Source organism: Schistocerca nitens, chromosome 3, assembly GCF_023898315.1.
Source record: "Schistocerca nitens isolate TAMUIC-IGC-003100 chromosome 3, iqSchNite1.1, whole genome shotgun sequence".
In the NCBI taxonomy this organism is placed as follows: domain Eukaryota; kingdom Metazoa; phylum Arthropoda; class Insecta; order Orthoptera; family Acrididae; genus Schistocerca; species Schistocerca nitens.
Genome location: NC_064616.1, coordinates 187,329,795 through 187,345,152, shown reverse-complemented (window position 1 = coordinate 187,345,152; position 15,358 = coordinate 187,329,795). Strand labels below are relative to the sequence as shown.

At 44.5% G+C, this 15,358-nt stretch overlaps 1 protein-coding gene and 1 non-coding gene across 2 annotated transcripts in view; both read left to right on the top strand.

Annotated features, from left to right (window-relative positions):
* Nucleotides 1-15,358, top strand: part of LOC126249545 (cuticlin-5) — a 339,366-nt gene that overhangs the window by 205,387 nt on the left and 118,621 nt on the right. The gene's annotated exons all lie outside the window — the stretch shown is intronic.
* Nucleotides 8,505-8,579, top strand: Trnat-ugu (transfer RNA threonine (anticodon UGU)). Its single transcript has one exon. It is a non-coding gene; the product is annotated as a tRNA-Thr (tRNA).

Genomic DNA, 15,358 nt, shown 5'->3' with positions numbered 1-15,358 from the left:
CACAGTATTGAGATGCATAGCTGGAGGTCCGTGTTCAAAACGTCTCTTGTGCCCTCTTTCTTTTTCCTTCACAAATTTATGATTTTTGAACTTACCGTCCGGTCATTGACGTGTGTGCTTTCCTTGTGTAGTCTTGGCAACTGTCATACCATACATCCGTTACAGAATATGAGTCATGTGCTAAGAATATATCACTGTCGCCAAGGAAACCTGATGACCAGTGAGAGCAGGCGAGATGCCCCATAGACCTCTCATACAAATGCAAACAACAAATAAACGGGTGCGAACTATGTCACAACGAAAGAATTCTAGAATCAAAACTTCCGAAACGGAACACAACAGGCATAGTGTGCGGTACTTGTGTAGAACAAATAGGAGGTACCGTCTGGAAGTCCCTACGTTACACATCTAAACAGACGTTACACAACGATAAAGATACAAATTTGAATACAACAAACAGATATGTCAATGACCGGACGGACAGTTCATAATTTTGTAAAAAAAAAGGCACGATGGAGATTTGAACCCAGATCTTCCCTTCCGCAGCCTAACAACGTGACCATATAACACGACGCCACGGTCCTCAATTCGCTAGATGCTGCTCATGTTGATCTTGGACCGTTCACTGTTCCTGTTTTGCCTCTTTTTTTCGACAGTTCAGTACACCTTCTTCCTGGGTTCATGCTTGATCTGTGTTCAGTTTTTGACGGGCTATGCAATGGGCCATCTTACAACTAGATCTGCGGGGGTGAGATGGTGAGATGGGGAGTTTCCCTTGTAAGACTCACATCATGTTTAAAAAAAAATGTTGAAAACGGCCGAATTCTTGGCTAATCAGGCGGCTGGAGATCTGTACATCTCTACCAGAGTTGTAGCAGACTGTGAATGCGCAATATGGCAGGCGCATTCCTTGGTTGACGCTGCGTTGCTAAACAGGTAACACGGCTCTGCACGATCGTAATTTGTAAAGCGAATTTCAGTTATCATTGATAGTTTTTATGAAATAGTTGTCTGCAGATACTGTTCAAGCAAGTTTGCAACTCATTTAATAATCATAATAATTACCAGTTACGTTTGCGGTAGCGTAAGTGTTAACAATGGAGATAAAATTGAATTAGGCCTAATATTCATTGAGTTGAACACTTAATGTTAAGCAGTGTGCGAACCCGGTTTTGCTCTGTAAAATCTGACTCTGATTTGTGTAAAAGGGAGAAAGACTTACTCAAAGTAATAAATACACACCAAAATGAAACTCGCAAATCTGTGAAAGAAAAACTATCCGACATTTACTGCACAGGGTGGCCACAAAGTCCTGTTATCCCGTCATTAATAATCAACATAAACCCTAATCTTGTACAAATAACATGAACAACAGTTCGTTAGACGCATTTTCTAGGGCTGCTTGTCAGAGGCAATGCACCGTTACCAATGGAGATCTACGAGGCAGGGCCCTCCAAATCGCAACTGAGATGAACACTGCTGATTTCAAGTCTTCTTCGACTGAGTTAAGCAGAGTCAAGAAATCATACAGTATAGGAAGTCGCAAGTGAAATTTACTTCAAGCAGAAGCGTAGAGCAGATGCCATTAATTCATAGCTGACATGAGGACGAAACTTGCTGTTACCCCCACATCTGGTGTGTCTAACACCGATCAGTCAGGTTTCACGGAAGAACTGCGAGCAAACTGCATTTTATAATTTCTAGAGGAAAGAAGGTACAGTTTGTTGTGCAGTCGATTAATGCTATGATACAGTCATACACAACGATGACGTGATTAGTATGAGTGCATTACTGTTTCCGCAGATTTATACCTGTCTTCAAGGACCTCAAGACATATTAGGACAAAAAGTAACAAAAGGATTGTTTAGTGGTAAAAATCTTATAATCAACATATCAAAATCTGGAAAAATAGGAATGAATAATTTTTAATATTTCGTTCGAAACGGTTTCTAACCAGTTGCAGAAATTAATTCATTGCTTTTGTTGGACTCTTGGTCTGGACATAGCGATACCTTTGTCCTTCAAGAGGACGATGGAAAGACTTGATATAATTCAGATTCCACCTGAACAACCAATGAGACTCTCGGTTAAGAATTTTTTGACTGTGGAAAGCATTTGTAAGGGAAAATTTCGGACAATATGCACTGACGAGCCAAAACATTATGACCACCTGCTTAATAGCTTGTTGGTCCATTTCTGGAATGTAATACCGGGTTCCCGGGTTCGATTCCCGGCGGGGTCAGGGATTTTCTCTGCCTCGTGATGGCTGGGTGTTGTGTGCTGTCCTTAGGTTAGTTAGGTTTAAGTAGTTCTAAGTTCTAGGGGACTTATGACCACAGCAGTTGAGTCCCATAGTGCTCAGAGAAATTTTTTTGGAATGTAATATAGTACCGATTCTGTGTACCTCCGATCCTACAATTTGTTGGTAGCTTTGTGGAGATATGTGGCATCAGATGTATACACGCAAGTCATGTAACTCCCGTAAATAACGAGCCGCTGATTTGTGTACGTGATGATAGCGGCCGATAGCGACCCAGAAGGGTTCCATCGGATTCACATCAGGCGAATTTGGTGACCAAGACATCAACGTGATTTCACTATGATGCTCTTCAAACCACCGTAGCACGATTGTGGCTTCGAGACACGGACAGTTATACTGCTGAAAGATGACATCGCTTCAGAGAAGATATCTACGAGGGTTGCCCAGTAAATAATGGCCGGCCGAAGTGGCCGTGCGGTTAAAGGCGCTGCAGTCTGGAACCGCAAGACCGCTACGGTCGCAGGTTCGAATCCTGCCTCGGGCATGGATGTTTGTGATGTCCTTAGGTTAGTTAGGTTTAACTAGTTCTAAGTTCTAGGGGACTAATGACCTCAGCAGTTGAGTCCCATAGTGCTCAGAGCCACTTGAACCAGTAAATAATGCCCCATATTTTTTTTCTCCGAAATAAAAAATATTAGAAATGTGAAACTTTAGGTGCGAGTTATTTGAAGTTTCCCGCGTGTGTACGCAAAGTTTCAATTTCCTCCGACAGAGAGCGGTGGTGTAGGAATGTTCTAAAATGGCGTCTGCAAGTGACATCCGTCAGAAACAACGTGCAGTGATTGAATTTCTCGTAGCAGAGGAAGAAACCGTGGGCAATATTCATAAACGCTTGTGCAACGTCTACGGAACATCTGCAGTCGATAGGAGTACTGTTGGTCGCTGGGCACAGAGGGTGAAAGCATCAGAGGGCGGTGCTGCGGAGCTCCGAGATTTGCCGCGGTCGAGAAGGCCTCCCACGGCTGTCACGCCTGACATGTTGCAGCGGGCTGATGTTCTCATTCGACGGGATCGACGCATTACGACTCGACAATTGGCACTGGAGTTGTCAGTAAGCAAAGGAAGTGTGGATGTGATTATCAATCAGCTTGGATACTCAAAAGTGTGTGCAAGATGGGTTCCTCGGTGTCTTACTGTCGATCACAAATCCCAAAGAAAAGACATTTCTTTCGATTTGTTGCGACGCTTTCACGTTGACGGGGAGGCCTTTTTGTCACGGATTGTGACAGGTGATGAAACTTGGGTGCATCATTTTGAGCCCGAAACAAAAAGACAATCGATGGAATGGCGTCATGCTTATTCTCCACAGAAGAAAAAATTCAAAACAGGTCCTTCAGCCGGAAAAGTCATGATGACTGTGTTTTGGGATTGCGAGGGCGTAATTCTCATTGATGTGATGCCAAAAGGCAGTACCATTAATTCAGAGGCTTATGTCAAAACATTAGACAAACTTAAGCAGCGCTTCCGGCGCCTTGGGCGTCATGTTAACCCACAGGATGTTTTGATTCAGCATGATAACGCTCGTCCTCACACAAGTTTGAGGACTTGTGAACACATCGCGAAACTGGGTTGGATAGTGTTACCCCATCCACCCTACAGCCCCGATTTGGCTCCTTCAGACTTTCACTTGTTTGGGCCAATGAAGAATTTCATTCGTGGAAGACGTTCTGCCGATGACGAAGAAGTGATTCACGAAGTGACAACCTGGCTCCGTAGGCAGAGTAAAGATTTTTACCGGCAGGGAATACACGCTCTTGTGTCTCGCTGGAAAAAGGCCGTCGAACTTGAAGGAGATTATGTGGAAAAATAAAGCAAGTAGACAAAACATCAGTCTTTCACATATGTAAATTTGATTGTTGTGGAATAAATACTTCTGGAGAAAAAAAATATGGGGCATTATTTATTGGGCAACCCTCGTAGCATGAAGAGATGCAGGTGGTCCGCAGCTGAAATGATGTCCTCGAGTACTACCACAGGTTTCATGCAAGCGCAGGAGAATGTTTTCCACAGCGTAATACTGCCCCCACCAGCCTGCGCCCGCATCTCGTGGTCGTGCGGTAGCGTTCTCGCTTCCCACGCCCGGGTTCGATTCCCGGCGGGGTCAAGGATTTTCTCTGCCTCGTGATGGCTGGGTGTTGTGTGATGTCCTTAGGTTAGTTAGGTGTAAGTAGTTCTAAGTTCTAGGGGACTCATGACCATAGATGTTAAGTCCCATAGTGCTCAGAGCCCAGCCAGCCTGCGCCCGTGGCGCGGTAGCTGTTTCAAGCCACCGTTCGCCTCGATGACAGCGTTTCTGGAAACGACCATCAGCCTAGTGTAGCAAGAAGAATGATTCATCCGAAGAGCCGACACGTTTTCAATGATACACGGTCGAATCCGGATGGTCCCGTGTCCACTGCAGCCGTAATTGTCGATGTCGCTGGGTCAACATGCTGCGGATTTACATGTTCGACAATGCTCCATGGACAGTATGCTCCGAAACACTTGTGCGTGCCCGAGCATTGTGATCTTCCGGCAGAGATACCCCAGATCACCATCAATCCTTCTTTATAGAGCAGATAAGCCCCCGAACCGCACATTCTGTGAAGAGTCATGGACGTGTAACCACTTAACGCCTAGTGGTAGTTTCTCTGTTCCTCTACCACTTTCTGTAGATGCTCACGACAGTAGCACGTGAACATTAGAGTAGCTTCGCTGTTTTCGAGATACTCGTTCACAGGCTCTGCGCAATAATAATCTGCCCTTTGTCAAAGTCGCTTAGCTCAATGGATTACCCCATTTGAAGCCCATATCTTCGCTAGGGTGATAGCCCATCGGTGTCTCCTCCGCTTACCTACTGTACTTTTCTTACCGCGTTACGTGCCCGCCACCCACTTGGCGGCATCCAACGTCGAGGTGAGCATTAATCGTAATGTTTTGGCTGTTCAGTGTCATTTCCTGTAGCTTCGTGTCATTTGAGATTTATCAGAATAGTATTCTTAAATTTCAGTCATTTGTGGGTTATCAGTTTGAGTCGACTCGTTTTAAGAATTGCTTGAAGTATGGTCGGTATGCAGCACAATAAGCAGGGAAACGCCCAGGACAGTTTCTCTATCCATTACAATTCTGTCTAAATAAAACTAGTAATTATGTGACGTTTCTGAATTCATTAATTTTTCTTTCGCCTGGTGTACCTGGTGTAAGGAAAATATTTTTTCCCGTCACTCAAATGACACGTCGGTTTACCGTCAAGACTATGCGAAATAAACAAGGAACTGTTTCATTGTAACCAAATTGTACATTAATTAAAAATAATGATAAGAACTGTGCTACGGAAATCGTTATTAAATGACGTACGTGTAAGAAATATTTCATTTCAATAAATTAAAATCACGATTGATGGAAGTCGTCTGTAATGTAACATCCAACACTGCCTTGATTTATTTTCCTCTGCTAATCAACTTTGTAAGAATTACACAAGTAGCAATTTAACTGTCGATACGAACTGTCTTTTATCCGTAACATAAATGATATGAGACATTTTTGTGTGGCATAGGTGCTTCAAATTCGCTTGTGACACTCCATATACGCTATCAGATCAAAAGTATCCGAACACCTGTCTGAAAATGACTTACAAGTTCGTGGCGCCCTTCATCGGTAATGCTGGAATTCAGTGTGGTGTTGGCTCACCCTTAACCTTGATAACAGCTTCCACTCTCGCAGGCATACGTTCAATCAGGTGCTGGAAGGTTTCTTGGGGAACGGCAGCCCATTCTTCAAGGAGTGCTGCACTGAGGAGAGCTATCAATGTCGGTCGGTGAGGCCTGGCACGAAGTCGGCGTTCCAAAACATCCCAAAGGTATTCCAACGAATCGGGCAACTTCTTTCAGGGTGTGGTCTTGGACCAGTCAAAACGCAATAGCTCCTATTCCGTAGTGTCCCCCACGTCAACCGATGTTTTGTAACAATTCCATACAACCAGCTGGCACATCACATAAACGGTATTCACTGCCATGACTTGGCGATGGAGGGTCACGCGACCCCCTAGTATTAGTTCTTCGCAGTCCACAAGGCTCCAAAGTAGCCAGTATGCTCTTTTAAAGTGGTGACATATTTTTCCCTGTGAGCTTAGAAACACCCTGGCAAGCATTTGCGGCTCAAACTCAACCTGAAATTTTAGAAGCTTTCCACCTACTCTTATTTGAGAATTATTCCAACTTATTCCAAACTTAAAATATTTCATGTTTCTTAGTCGAACATCCTTCTGCTTATGTTCCCTTCAGAGTTAAAAAGAAACTTCAGACAGAAGCACAACCATTATGAACGAAACAAATAAATTAGTTATGCTTGTATTACATGTGGAGAGAAAAGTAACCAATGATGGCGTGCTAAAAAGTAACGCCTCCCAACATATTATGTGAAAACTCTTAAAGAATTTTAAATAAAACAAACGTTATTAACATTCTACACCTTTAATCTTCATGTCTACATATTTAGTTCTCAACAGTCACCTTGCCCATGAACACGTTTCTCCCAACGAGAGAACAGTTTGTTGATACCGTCACTGTGGAATGTTTGGCTTTGTTTACGAAGCTACAACCTTACCTCTGCTTACGCAATCAAAGTGAAGTCCTCAAAGTTCTTTAAGATTTTGAAACAGATGAAAATCGGATAGCGCCACGTCGGGACTGTATGGTTCAAATGGCTCTGAGCACTATGGATGGGACTTAACTTCTGAGGTCATCAGTCCCCTAGAACTTAGAACTACTTAAACCTAACTAACCTAAGGACATCACACACATCCATGCCCGAGGCAGGATTCGAACCAGCGACCGTAGCGGTCGCGCGGTTCCAGACTGTAGCGCCTAGAACCGCTCGGCCACCTCGGCCGGCTCGGGACTGTATGGAAGATGATCCATGAAGCGAACCCAAGGCGTCGGACAGGTGCAGATATTGCAGCGCGCATCTGGTATTGTCATTCTGAAGGAGAGGATGCTCCATACGTGTACAAACTCTTCGAATTCGAAACTCGATTACCGCACGCTGGTTCTCGTGCGGACATAATTACGTTACACACCGCAATGTTACACACTACAATTCGGCGCCCTTCAGTGGTAGAGGGCTGCAAATATGTAGACATGAAGACTAAAGATGTAGAACGTTAATAACGTTCGCTTAATTCAAATAAACTTTAACTGTTTGCACATAAAAGAGTCGGAGGAGTTACTTTTCAGCATGCCCTCGTACTAAGCACGAATCTTTCATTGATCACACTTAACATGAATTTTTCGCGATTAGCCACACTCAGATAGGATGCTACAGGGCTGCCTTCATTTTCTAAATCACTTACTACGCTTACAACTGCATATTTCCTACGAAAGGATAAACACATTGACGAAGGTTTGGCATCACCAAATTAGTATGTCGCTTCTAATCTCAGGCGACACTAAATTGTCTGTGGGTACTCAGCGAACAGATAGAATGGTACTTACGGTATGAGGACGTGAACCAATGAGAGGAGCGTGGAAATTTTTCGACCTTATGCGGAATTATCGTCGATTTCAATCAAAATTTATTTTTATCATCAACGGAAATTCATTTACAGCTTATGATGATGCATAATGATTCCCCTCATTCAGTTTCAACGTTTCAGCTGTCCCCATCGAGGTATATCAACAACACCTGTCGGTGGCTGAGGGTTTCAATTAATTATCATTTATTCTAGTGAAGCTGCACGGTCATCAATGATATATGTTCTTTCAAGTACAGTTACTATCTTCATATATTTGGTTAAAGGCTACCCAGCCATTGACCTTCGTCTGTGCGAATGCGCACAGGTTGCCCGAACTCTTACGGGAATCGTATGGGCGAGTAATGAGTGGATGGGCAAACACCTATTAGGCTCTGAGCACTATGGGACTTAACAGCTATGGTCATCAGTCCCCTAGAACGTAGAACTACTTAAACCTAACCAACCTAAGGACAGCACACAACACCCAGTCATCACGAGGCAGAGAAAATCCCTGACCCCGCCGGGAATCGAACCCGGGAACCCGGGCGCGGGAAGCGAGAACGCTACCGCACGACCACGAGCTGCGGACCACCTATTAGGTACATTACATATGTAAATTGTGGACAGTTGGGAATGTGGCTCTCACGGGAAGCGTGCAAGGGATGAGTCCCTGAAGACGCGCTACTCATCTGTGTCCTCGGTGGCTCAGATGGATAGAGCGTCTGCCATGTAAGCAGGAGATCCCGGGTTCGAGTCCCGGTCGGGACACACATTTTCAGCTGTCCCCATCGAGGTATATCAACAACACCTGTCGGTAGCTAAGGGTTTCAATTAATTATCGTTTGAAGAAATGGCTGCTGAAATGTTGCTGCGGTTATCAAGAAGATGAGCCAGTTGAAGGGCAGCCAAAAGTTGTAACCACTGGTGAAAACATCGAGAAAGATCACATTATGGTGACGAGAAATAACGCATTGTAGTGTTGAACTATCGACAATTGAAGGTTATGCCATAGGCATATCAGAAGAAAGACTTACATGTTTCACATGAAAGATGAACTAAAATGAAGTTTTGTGAAAGATCGATGCCGTATTTGCTGAATGCCGATCAAAATCACACGTGAAAAATAAATGCTCGCCCATTTGCCCGCTCTGAAAACAGTTCATCTGATTTTGTAGAACTATTTGCTACTGTTGTACACAGGGGAGTCGACTATTTCATGCAAGAAACGAAACAGACACTTTTTTAATTATGTAATCATAACCGATTTCGGCCTACGGCGGCCATCTTCAGATACCGTGGGCGACATTTGATGAACAATTGTTCATGCGTTGTCAGCTCACATGTTGAAGTCAGTAGGTGCAAGCCAGTGCTGGGCTACTGGAGACGGTGAACTCGCTTTAGTCTGTTGGAAAGATTATTGCCAGCTTTTTCTGTGATGCCAAGTTAATTCTTTATATTTTTATTACCTTACAAAGTGTAAAACCACTGGGTGGAAATTGTTAAAAAATCCAACCTATTCATCACATTTGTCACCCTGAGACTCATTTCTTTCGAAATCTAAAGAAATTTGTCGTAGGAAAACTTACAGAGTGCTTTTAAGAGATTATGATAGCCTTAGTCGGCTATTTGTACACCTTTCAGAATTGCACTTTGTTGAACAAAGTAAAATGCCCTACAAGCAGGTTAAGTCCTAGAACAACTGAATTTTAGAGGAAGGGAACACGTTCTAACAGTGCCAGGTCGAGAATTTTCCTCTCGTCAGTACTTGGAACTGAGGTGGCAGTGGATGCCACTCGTATGGGACGTTCTATCTCTGTAGCCGCGCGGACAGTTCTAGTTCGTGGAAGCACGGTATCGCGTGAGTACCAGGAACGCTCAGCTGAATCCTCTGTGATCTACAACCGCTGCTTCGCGACCAGCGACGAATGCCTGAGAGCTGTCCCAAAGAACCGGGTTAGATAACGTGGCTTCAGAGTCGAAAGAAGGACGCATTTGGTGCGTTTCCAAGAAGAACAGTGAGGCGTTTATTCTACGGAATGTGGAAACGGAAGCCTGCCACGAGAGCCTTTGTTAAGGCCACAGCACAGAAAGCACCACCCGTCCAGTGTTCATGAAATTGTGCATTGGGCTTAGAGAACAGGGTGTTTGGTTCCTGTGTCAAAGACACTAACTTTTTATTAGCTCTTATATAATATTTTTGTTGACCTCGTTAGATGCTCTGCCCAACTCCATTTTCATTACAGTAGTTATTATGTCTTTTATCCCGGTTTCTTCCCTGGTCCATTTATTTACCTTCTTATCGCTGCTACAGTTCCCATCATTTATTTCTCTTTCTAGTTTTTCAAAATATTTTTCGCATTGAAATTCTATATTCCCCTGACCTAAGTCCAAACCGTGTAACACATAATGATTTAATGATTGTAGGCATTCCATTTCAAACCCATACGCTGGTTGGTTATGGAAACATTGTTTAGTTCACTAATAGCACTCCACGTCATTACGACACTTCAGATTATTTCGTTTTCTGTCCATCCAGTTATTGCCCTCAATACAAAAACCCATCAACTGCTCCGGTACTTCATTTTTAATTCCTACTAACTTGAATGAGATTTTCACTCTGCAGCGGAGTGTGCGCTGATATGAAACTTCCTGGCAGATTAAAACTGTGTGCCCGCCCGAGACTCGAACTCGGGACCTTTGCCTTTCGCGGGCAAGTGCTCTACCATCTGAGCTAACCTCGGTCGGGCACACAGTTTTAATCTGCCAGGAAGTTTCATATCAGCGCACACTCCGCTGCAGAGTGAAAATCTCATTCTGGAAACATCCCCCAGGCTGTGGCTAAGCCATGTCTCCGCAGTATCCTTTCTTTCAGGAGTGCTAGTTCTGCATGGTTCGCAGGAGAGCTTCTGTAAAGTTTGGAAGGTAGGAGACGAGATACTGGCAGAAGTAAAGCTGTGAGGACCGGGCGTGAGTCGTGCTTCGGTAGTTCAGATGGTAGAGCACTTGCCCGCGAAAGACAAAGGTCCCGAGTTCGAGTCTCGGTCGGGCACACAGTTTTAATCTGCCAGGAAGTTTCGTACTAACTTGTTTTCGATGTGATGACTATACAGTATCTTGGTTCAAATGGTTCAAATGGCTCTGAGCACTATGGGACTCAACTGCTGTGGTTATCAGTCCCCTAGAACTTAGAACTACTTAAACCTAACTAACCTAAGGACATCACACACATCCATGCCCCAGGCAGGATTCGAGCCTGCGACCGTAGCAGTCGCACGGCTCCGGACTGCGCGCCTAGAACCGCGAGACCACCGCGGCCGGCACAGTATCTTGGTCTTATTAGAATTTACTTCTAAGCCTATTTTATACCTCGGCCTATTAAATTCCTCCATTTGTTGGTGAAGCCATTTTTTTTCTCTAGTGGCAAGATGTATAGCGTTATCTGTAACCCTGTGTTTGGTATGGGGCGGCGGTGGGGTGAGTGGACTGCTGTGGCCTGTTTTGGTGTTGTGTACCACTGAGGGCTACGGCAGGACGGAACCTCTCCTCCGTCGTTTCTAGGTCCCCGGTTCAATACACAAAAATACACAATAGCGTTATCTACAAAACGAAGACATGATGTACGATCTTTTGTCTGCTGTTAGTTACGTGCCATCTTTCACCTCAACTTATGAATCGCCGCAAGAATATGTTTCAGAATAGTCTTGTTTAGTTTTAGAATATTATTTCATGTTCCTATTACCGTTTCAGTAATTCTCTGGCCTCCTCTCTACTGGCTGTCTTGTCCTGTTTGAAATTTGCTTGTACGAGGGTTGACTGAAAAGTAATGCCTCCACCTTCGTAACTCTTCAACAGTTGGCAGCATTGGTATGCTGCAGATACTGGCTTGTTCCGTAGCCTCTCCTCTACAGCTCTAGTTGGCGGTAAACATAGCATTGACCGGTTGTGTTGTTACAGTGTAAAGTATGGAACCCTGTTCAGACGGGCGGTCAATGCGATTTAAACAATGTTCAGTCATTGAATTCTTGACAGCAGAAGGTGTCACCCCAAAGGAGATTCATCAGAGAATGAAAGCAGTTTATCGCGATTGTGTTGATGTAAGTATTGTTGCGTCGTTGGGCGAATGGGTTTAAAGATGTTGAGGCGGGAACATCTGACCTGCGTGACAAACAGAGTTGGACGTCCTGTGACAGCAACCACCGAGTTTCACAAGCAAAATGTTGACAGATTGATTCAGGACGATCGTCGTATCACTCAGAGAGAAACTGCAAGCACAATCGGCATTTCACAAGAACGTGTGGGACACATTTTTGCTTTGCTTGGCTATTGAAAGATCTGTGCACGATGGGTACCCCAGATGCTGACTCCTTACTTCAGAGACTGAATCTCACCACTGTACAGCATCCTCCATACAGTCCAGATTTGGCACCGTCTGACTTCCATCTGTTCTCGATAATGAAAGACGATCTGTGGGCACATCAGTATGCTTCTGATGAAGACGTTGAGAGAACTGTGAGACTGTGGTTGCGGAAACAGAGTGTCGACTTCTTCCGTGACGGCTTCAGAAAACTTGTTCATCGTTGGTACAAATGTATCCAATTGGCTGGTGATCATGTGTAAAAGTGAACATTGGTAATTAAAGATCACATTCTAAGGATTATTTCTGCGTTTGATTTATTAAAACATTCCCACCCAAACCCAATTAACGAATGTGGAGGCATTACTTTTCATTCAACCCTCGTACACTGCCTGGCAGAAAAAGCGAAGCATCCAGAAGACGGGGTCAGATGTCACTGTAACTTCGCACGCATACACAACACAGCCGGCTAAGTAAATGATTAGAGTTGCCATAATCGGTGACAGAACGGCCACCAGAATGCATTAGTGTTGTCTTTGTTAACTGTTGTTACCAGGCCGTGTAAGGTATGTAATAGAACCGAACAGCGTCACATGTTGAGTGATCACTATGAAGGTCTCAGAGATGCTCTGCACTTGTGTGAGACAGTATCGTCAGTATCTTACAGTGTTTGAAAGGAGACCTCCATCTGGCCCCCTGGTTGAATCGTGCAATATCCAGATTTGCCTGGCATTCGGATGAGGCAGTAGCCCAGTGTTGGACTGCATGGGAACGGGAGCATGGGGACGTGAGCGCAGGTGTTCTGGTCGTCGAGTTTCTGGCCAATCACCACTGACCACCACAATGGGATGGTCGCCGTAATGTGCCCCAATCACTTCGTAATCCCTTCACATCCGGGAACAAGTAACGGACTCCCTGCAAAATTTTGTGTCATGCCGCACCATTGGTTGGAGACTAGCAGCAATCGAACTTGAGAATCATTGTCTCATGCGTAGTCTGCCGTTAACCCCGTAACACAAACGGCTGGTTGGAGTTGTGCCGTGAGCGGGAAACATGGACAGCTGATGAATGACATCGCATTGTCTTCAGCGATGACTCGCGGCTCTATGATATCCCGAATGAACATAGTCGGCAAGGATGGCCGCGACCTTGGGACAGGTCCCTCTTCCACCTTTTTGGAGAAACAGAGTGGTGTTACTCCTGGCGCCGTCCTGTGCGAGCTATCGTGTATGACTTCGGGTCACAGCTGGTAGTGATTCAAGGAATTCCGGCGGCACAAAAGTATGTCACGAACATGCTGCGTCCCCAAGTGTTAAATATCATGGGACGGTATAGCGGTGTAATTTTTCAGCAGGACAATGCTCGTTCTCACTACGTGTCTCTGTCAACTTTCTGCGTGATGCTGATGTACTCCCATGGCCAGAAAGACCCCCAGATCTGTTGCGGAGAGAACATGTGTGGACCACCTCGGATGTCAACTCCGTCCCGTGTTCATCTCGTGGGACAGTATGTTGGTATTATTTTTCAGTAGAACAATGCTCATGCACACTACGTGTCTCTGTCAACTGTCTGTGTGATGTTCATGTACTCCCATGGTCAGAAAGATCTGCAGATCTGTTGCAGAGAGAACATGTGTGGACCAGCTCGGACGTCAACTCTATCCAAGTGCCAGTGTCCAGGATATAAAGGGCCAGTACAACAGTTGTAGGCCAGCTTGTCTCAGGAGGGGATACAACGCTTTGTGACAGCCTTCTCAACCGAATCATGACATGCATCCAGGCAAGACCAGGTGCACCGCTAAATAGATAAGGGCTCTCATACATTTGTAAATTTGAGTCGATTTTGTAAGCAATGAAATGACAGCACATACCCTCTCAGACTGTGAACTTTCTTTTCGTGTACACCTCCCTTTCTGGATTCTCCACGTTTTTGTCACCGTATTTTGCCTTCTTCGTACCTACAAAATTTTTTTCTGTTCCCCGAAGCACATTTCATAAATACTTCCTCCTTTCATCATTTATGAATCAGTCATTGTGTTACATATAGTGCATTCAAGTCTAAGGGGTTGTAGACAGTGTAGTGCTGTTTGATGACCAGACAGCCCATATTTGTACCTCACGAAGAGATCTATCAAGATAGATTCCAACAGCTGCAAAGCGTGAACATTTGCGTTCGACGGTGGAATCCGCTCTACTCATTGCTCTTATTTGTTGCCAAGACGTAGTTAAGGGATCTCTCCCAGCTGACAGTAGAGTCATATATTATAGCCAAACGAATACTGGTCGATTGGAGATGTTAAAACTGTTTTTTCGTATCTATTTGGCTTTCAGACTACTAGTTTTAAAAATGAAAACTATAATGTAACAAGAACCCGATATGCGCCAAACTTCCACAGTAACAAGGTAGGGGATGATAGAGTGCCAGCAATTAAAAGTAATATTGTTCAAAATTTGACGTATTGAGTGTGCTATATCAGAAGTACCACTTACTGTTTGGGAAGAGTACCTTCATGATACCGATCTAGTTACACACACACACACACACACACAGAGAGAGAGAGAGAGAGAGAGAGAGAGAGAGAGAGAACATATACTGTATTCAAACATTATGAATCACCTCGAAGGGAACGATCTATTGATACGTAATCAGCATGGTTTCAGAAAACATCGTTCTTGTGCAACGCAGCTAGCTCTTTATTCGCACGAAGTAATGGCCGCTATCGACAGGGGATCTCAAGCTGATTCCGTATTTCTAGATTTCCGGAAAGCTTTTGACACCGTTCCTCACAAGCGACTTCTAATCAAGCTGCGGGCCTATGGGATATCGTCTCAGTTGTGCGACTGGATTCGTGATTTACTGTCAGGAAGGTCGCAGTTCGTAGTAATAGACGGTAAATCATCGAGTAAAACTGAAGTGATATCAGGTGTTCCGCAGGGAAGTGTCCTGGGACCTCTGCTGTTCCTGATCTATATAAATGACCTGGGTGACAATCTGAGCAGTTCTCTTAGGTTGTTCGCAGATGATGCTGTAATTTACCGTCTAGTAAGGTCATCCGAAGACCAGTATCAGTTGCAAAGCGATTTAGAAAAGATTGCTGTATGGTGTGGCAGGTGGCAGTTGACGCTAAATAACGAAAAGTGTGAAGTGATCCACATGAGTTCCAAAAGAAATCCGTTGGAATTCGATTACTCGA